Raw genomic sequence first — 7,565 nt, 5'->3', positions numbered from 1 at the left:
AGTGAGAAATAGATTTAAGGGCCTAGATCTGATAGATAGAGTGCCTGATGAACTATGGAATGAGGTTCGTGACATTGTACAGGAGACAGGGATCAAGACCATCCCCATGGAAAAGAAATGCAAAAAAGCAAAATGGCTGTCTGGGGAGGCCTTACAAATAGCTGTGAAAAGAAGAGAAGCGAAAAGCCAAGGAGAAAAGGAAAGATATAAGCATCTGAATGCAGAGTTCCAAAGAATAGCAAGAAGAGATGAGAAAGCCTTCTTCAGCGATCAATGCAAAGAAATAGAGGAAAACAACAGAATGGGAAAGACTAGAGATCTCTTCAAGAAAATTAGAGATACCAAGTGAACATTTCATGCAAAGTCTCCGGCAAGGGGTAAGGTTTTGACGATGGGGACGGAATGTGAATGGTTAAGAGCGTGTGCCCTGATTCACAGCTGGGTTTAAATTTTGTCTCCAGCACTTAAAGCTATCTGTGTGTACTGGGCTAGTTACCTAACCTCTATAGGCTTGTTTTTCTCATTTGTAACAGGTATAACAGGCCTCTTTATAGTACCTGTGTTCATAGGGTTGTTATAAGAATTAAATAAAGCATATGAAGTGTTTAGAACAGTACCTGGCACAAAGGAAGTGCTTGATATATGTTAGCTGTGATTATCTTAATTGTGTTTATCCTTTCTAGGGACTCCCTGGTGCTCAGACAGTAAAGAGTCTGCCCACAGTGCAGGAGATCCAGGTTTGATCCCTGGGTCGGGGAAATTCCCCTGGAGAAGGAAATGGCAATCCACTCCAGTATGCTTGCCTGGAAAATCCCATGGATGGCGGAGCCTGGCAGGCTACAGTCCATGGGGTCTCAGAGTCAGACACGACTGAGTGACTACACTTTCACTTTCTTTTTGCATCCTTTCTAGCGTCACTATTAGATACTGGGTGGGCGGATAGCGATAAAGTAAGAAATGGTTCCCACCATCAAAGAGTTTGATAGGAAAGGTAGGAGGCAGAATATTTTTTAAAAAACATGATATGTAGGTAAATTTTACTTTAAAGAAAAACACAAATATTGTAGGTATGCTACAGGATTTAGGAGTGACGCATACTAATGTCTGCAACTGACTTTGAAATGCATCACAAAGGTAAGATGGATTGGTGAATGGATAGATGAGAAGATATGGGATAAAGCAAATATGGCATAATGATAATTGTAGAATCTAAGTAGTGGATAAGTTGGGGTTCACTAAATCTTTCATCTTTCCTGCATGTATGAACATTTTCATAATAAAATATTGGGGCATATATAATATGTTATGCCATAAGATAAACAATGCCATAGAATTTCAGAGGGAGGAAAATGAACATGTAACAGGTACGTCAAGAAAAACTGGTGGGAATACATTTGAGTTGGGCTTTAAAAGGATTCAGAGGGTTTAACTCAAAAATGGTGAGGACAGGAAGCATTCCAGGTGGCTGAACAGCAAAGGCCATATTACTAAAAGCACTGTGATTTGGGAATATGTGACTTGAATTAGCACAGGCAGCAGGAGGGAACCATGACTGTGATGAAGGAGAGTAGGATTGTGGTCTATCTTCCTTATATTGGGGACCTTATCCAACAGATAAATGGGAGCCACTGAAGTTTCTTGACCAGGAGTCTGCATTTTTCCTGTCACTTTGGGCTAAACTTTCTTGTAGAGGAAGACGTGAACTTTCTCAAGAAACTAAACAGTTTTTCATCAGGGTTCTAATTAGAACTCTGGTCAAGACCACAGGTTGCTGGCTGGATGACAAATGGCAAAGTTCTTTTATATCAGTCTCTATACCAACCCAGAACCCAGACCACTGGAATATCAGTTGAGAGGAACGGCATGAAACTTGCACTTAACTGTGCCCTGACTGTTAAGCTATGACTCTACTACCTGTTTTAATCATCACATTTCATACTATACACTAAATCAGAATGGGATCCACAGGGCATGTATCTGGAGAGCTTTAGAACACTCCTCTTTTCTCCTCAGGGTTTCCCTGGTGGCTCAGATGGTCAAGAATCTGCCTGCAATCCAGGAGTCCTGGGTTCAGTCCCTGGGTTGGGAAGATCCCCTGGAGAAGGAAATGGCTACCCACTCCAGTATTCTTGCTTGGAGAATCTCATGGACAGAGGAGCCTGGTGAGCTACAGTCCATGGGGTTGGAAAGAGTCGGACGTGACTGAGCGACTAACACTTTTTGGAGACTGCTGGGACTTGATGGACGGGGTAGATCAGAGGTTTTCACGTGTCAGTGTGCCTGAGGATGGCAGCCCCAGTGTTTCATGCACAAAACCAGGCACACCGTCCTTTATGTGCAACGGGTCCTGGCTTGACTTTTGAGACCAGTTTGATCCCAAGATGACCCTCGCCCCTAGCTGTGGGTCCCCCAAGCATTTTAAGTCCCTCTATTCATTTCTGCTCTCCTTAGCTTTCATCTCAGTCCTGTCTGTACTTCCTATTTCCTGGTGTGTCTTCCCACTACTGCCTTTCCTGCCTCCCCATCACCTGGAGCCCTCTAGAACCTTGTTCCCATTGTAAACACACTACCCTAAGTCCTCAGGTTTACTCTGCTCACCATAACAAAAACCCACCATTTCCCATTGAGGTACTGTACCCCACGGAAAAACTACTCATTTTCCTACACTGTCCAACATCCTAGGGCTGCATCTGGGGACAGGAAGGGTGGCCACAGTCTTAATTCCCCCTTCCTATTATAAAATCGTCTCCTTTGAGATTCATGCCATCAGCTCTACCATTCTTCACTGTGGTCATCCTTTATGACCAGCTTCCTGTGTTCCCTGAGGACTTTGGGACCTGACTCAGTTTTCCTCTCTACTACTTATCCTTGCAACATCCTGGTAACTTCTGTATCCCTGCCAGCAACTTGGGCCTCTTCCACTATTGTATATTGGGTGTTGGGGAGCGGGCGGCTCCAACAGCCAAGCCTCACCGGTCCTTGACCACCTTCAACTCCGGAGAACTTCACTTCCACTTCATCCTTCCATGGCTGCTCACCACCCAGGCTGCTCCACTGCTAAATCTTACATTCCAACATCCCACATTCTAACCATAATCACAGCTTAGGATTCTTTCTGTCTCTTTCACTTGTCTCACCTCAATAAATGTGTGTTTCAATTGCATAAAGATTCCCAGTGCCTATCCCTTAAACCTGAGCAAGAGGAGCCCCCAACCTGAGCCTCATGCTTGAGGGGGCTCCACTCTAACCCAAACCAGTCAATCCTAAAGTAAATTGACCCTGGATATTCATTGGAAGGACTGATGCTAAAGCTGAAGCTCTAATACTTTGGCTACTGGATGCAAAGAGGCAATTCATTGGAAAAGACCCTGATGCTGGGGAAAATTGAAGGCAAAAGGAAGAGGGTGGCAGAGGATGAGATGGTTAGATAGCATCACGGACTCAATGGACATGAGTTTGAACAAACTCAGGGAGATAGTGGAGGACAGGGAAGCCTAGCATGCTGCAGTCCATGGGGTCACAAAGAGTCAGACATGACTTAGCAACTGAACAACAACAACACTCTAACCCTTCTCAGATTGTGCCTATTCCTCCAGGGTGAGGAGTCTGCAAGGCCGAAGAAACAAGCTCATCAAAGCCATCAAATCCTTGCCCACCCTCTTCATATCTAGACCAAACTCTGAATACAGATCTCAATTTTCCCTGTTGAAACGGCCCTAGGACGGCTTCCGGGGCCTGCATGGACTTTGTCCTCAGAGTTGTTTGTCCTGAGCATGGACTGAACTGCCAGTGACACACTGCCATGGGATGGTCAAGGAGTGGGCTGTGTGGGAGGGTGGAGCTCGCATGCAGAGGCTAGGGTATACCCTCACACTGTGGGCCAGAGCCTGGGGCAGGCGAGTCCATGGCTGGCTCTCCCCATGTGATGTCATCTGGCACAGTCAGGAACAGGACTGAGTCGTAATAAGGGAATGTTGAAGATTGGCCCAGTGGGATTGCAGAACTGCTGTGGACTCCACTGTGTGTCCTGTCTCCTCCCTTTCACCAGGGATTTCTCTTAGCAGTTTCTGTGTGCCTAACCTACTCTGTGTGTGTTGGATATGTGTACGTATGGGAGTAGGCAGCTTCTCTTTAGTTCATAGATCTTCAGATTAAGGGAAACTGTACTGGAACTGCCGTACTTAAAGAAACTAGACCAGAGAAGGCTCTTGCTGATACCGTGAATATGGCGATTTGAGGGAGGTTTTAGGAGGGAGTTAGTGTATTTTCTGTGTAGAAGAAATGTAATGTGACCAGAGTGTTGACTATGATAGTTTAAAATATATCCACAAATTCTTTGACACTCCTTTCAGAAGGAAGAGACTAATTTCTCTTGCCTTAATGGCAATCCACTCCAGTATTCTTGCCTGGAGAATCCCATGGACGGAGAAGCCTAGTAGGTTACAGTCCACGGGGTCGCAAAGAGTCGGACATGATTGAGCGACTTCACCTTCACCTTAAGGGCGGACTGGTCTTAGTTAACTCACTTCTAACAAATAGAATAAGGCAGAAGTGACAGTGTGATTTTTGAGGTGGGATCATGTAAGAAATTGTGGTTTTCCTCTCTCTCTGGGATCACTGGCTCTGGGAGGAACCAGGGGCTTTGTCAGGAAGACACTCAAGCAGTGGCTCTATGGAAAGAGCCATGTGGGGAGGAATGGAGGCTTCTTACCAAGAGCTACACGAGGGAGCCACCTTGGAAGCCAATCCATTAGCACAATCAGCCCTTCATATGACTGCTGCTGCTGCTGCTAAGTCACTTCAGTCGTCTCTGACTCTGTGCGACTCCAGAGACAGCAGCCCACCAGGCTCCCCCGTCCCTGAGATTCTCCAGGCAAGAACACTGGAGCGGATTGCCATTTCCTTCTCCAATGCATGAAAGTAAAAAGTGAAAGTCAAGTTGCTTAGTCGTGTCCAGCTCTTAGCAATTCCATGGACTGCAGCCTACCAGGCTCCTCTGTCCATGGGATTTTCCAGGCAAGAGTACTGGAGTGGGGTGCCATTGCCTTCTCCCATATGACTAGCCCAGCTAAAACCTCATGGGAGACTCTGAGCCAGAGCTACTTAGCTAAGAATTTTTAACCCATGGGAAGTTTCAGATACTAAAATGCTTGTTGTTTGAAGCTATTAAGTTTTGGGGTGATTGGTTACACAGTAATAGTAACTAACGGTCAGTCAGTCTTGACCTCACTTGACCACTCCTCAGGATATGACACTGCTCAGCACTCCCTCTCCCATTGAGGCTTCCAAGAAAGTACTTCCCCTTGAGTTCTTTTTTTTAACTCGGCCAGTCTTTGTCAGTTTTCTTCATTAGCTTTTCCCTGAAATAACCAATTCTCCTAAGATTTCTACTAGCTTTATTCCTATCACATTGCTTACTGACTTTAGTCACAGCTATAATTCAGTCAGTCAGTTCATACACACAAAGGAATATTATTTAGCCTTAAAAATGAGAAAGTTTCTGACATATGCTAAAACATGGTGAACCTTGAAGGTACTATGCAAAGGAGAATAAGGCAGACATGAAAGGACAAACATTGTAGAATTCCACTGGTTGTGTCTCAATTCAGTTCAGTTGAGTTGCTCAGTCACGTCTGACTCTCTGTGACCCCATGGACTGCAGAACGCCAGGCTTCCCTGTCCATCCACCAACTCCCAGAGCTTGTTCAAACTCCTATCCATCCAATTGGATGATGCCATCCAACCATCTCATCCTCTGTTGTCCCCTTCTCCTCCCACCTTCAATCTTTCCCAGCAGCAGGGTCTTTCCAAATGAGTCAGTTCTTTACATCAGGTGGCCAAAGTATTGGAGTTTCAGCTTCAGCATCAGTCCTTCCAGTGAGTATTTAGGACTGATTTCCTTTAGAATTGACTGGTTGGATCGCCTTGCTGTCCAAGGGACTCTCAAGAGTCTTCTCCCAACACCACAGTTCAAAAGCATCAATTCTTCGGCATTCATCCTTCTTTATGGTCCAACTCTCATGTCCATACATGACCACTGGAAAAACCATAGCTTTGACTAGACAGGCATTTGTTGCAAGGTAACGTCTCTGATTTTTAATATGCTGTCTAGGTTGATCATACTTTTCTTCTAAGGAGCAAGTGTCTTTTAGTTTCATGGTTGCAGTTACCATCTGCAGTGATTTTGGAGCCCCAAAAAACAAAGTCCCTCACTGTTTCCATTGTTTCCCCATCTATTTGCATGAACTGATGCAACTGGATGCCATGATCTTAGTTTTTTTTTTTTTTTTAGGAATAATGGATTTTTATTTTGAGATAATCTTATATTAACATGCAGTTGCAGAAACTAGGACAGAGAAATCCACTGTGTTCTTCATCCAGTTTCCCACAGTGGTGACATTTTGCAATACTCTAAAATGAAGAAATGACAATGGTTTAATCCACTGACAATATTCAAATTTCAACAGTTTTAGTCGATTTTATAATCCTTTTTCTTCCAAATGAAACATATCTTTAGAAAGTTTTGAATATTTGACTTCATGATCTTAGTTTTTTGAATGCTGAGTTTTAAACCAACTTTTTCAGTCTTCTCTTTTTCATCAAGAGGCTCTTTAGTTCCTCTTCACTTTCTGCCATAAGGGTGGTATCATCTGCGTATCTGAATCATAATTAAAACTAAAATTTTCATGCCAATGCCTCCTACCCAGACCTTTTACCCGGGCTCTGTAACTGCTTACAGGAAATAAACTGTCGAAAATTCTGAAAGAGATGGGAATACCAGACCACCTGACCTGCCTCTTGAGAAACCTATATGCAGGTCAGGAGCAACAGTTAGAACTGGACATGGAACAACAGACTGGTTCCAAATAGGAAAAGGAGTACATCAAGTCCGTATATTGTCACCCTGCTTATTTAACTTATATGCAGAGTACATCATGAGAAACGCTGGGCTGGAAGAAGCACAAACTGGAATCAAGATTGCTGGGAGAAATATCAATAACCTCAGATATGTAAATGACACCACCCTTATGGCAGAAAGTGAAGAAGAACTAAAGAGCCTCTTGATGAAAGTGAAAGAGGAGAGTGAAAAAGTTGGCTTAAAGCTCAACATTCAGAAAACGAAGATCATGGCATCTGGTCCCGTCACTTCATGGGAAATAGATGGGGAAACGGTGGAAACAGTGTCAGACTTTATTTTTTTGGGCTCCAGAATCACTGCAGATGGTGGCTGCTGCCATGAAATTAAAGGACACTTACTCCTTGGAAGAAAAGTTATGACCAACCTAGACAGTATATTCAAAAGCAGAGATATTACTTTGCCAACAAAGGTCTGTCTAGTCAAGGCTATGGTTTTTCCAGTGTTCATATATGGATGTGGAAGTTAGACCATGAAGAAAGCTGAGCGCCAAAGAATTGATGCTTTTGAATTGTGGTGTTGGAGAAGACTCTTGAGAGTCCTTTGGATTGCAAGGAGATCCAACCAGTCCATTCTAAAGGAGATCACCCCTGGGTGTTCATTGGAAGGGCTGATGCTGAAGCTGAAACTCCAGTACTTTGGCCACCTC

The sequence above is a fragment of the Oryx dammah genome, unplaced genomic scaffold (assembly GCF_014754425.2).
Source record: "Oryx dammah isolate SB20612 unplaced genomic scaffold, SCBI_Odam_1.1 HiC_scaffold_6, whole genome shotgun sequence".
Taxonomy (NCBI): Eukaryota; Metazoa; Chordata; class Mammalia; order Artiodactyla; family Bovidae; genus Oryx; species Oryx dammah.
The sequence above is the reverse complement of the archived record's forward strand: the minus strand, read 5'-3'. Positions refer to the sequence as shown.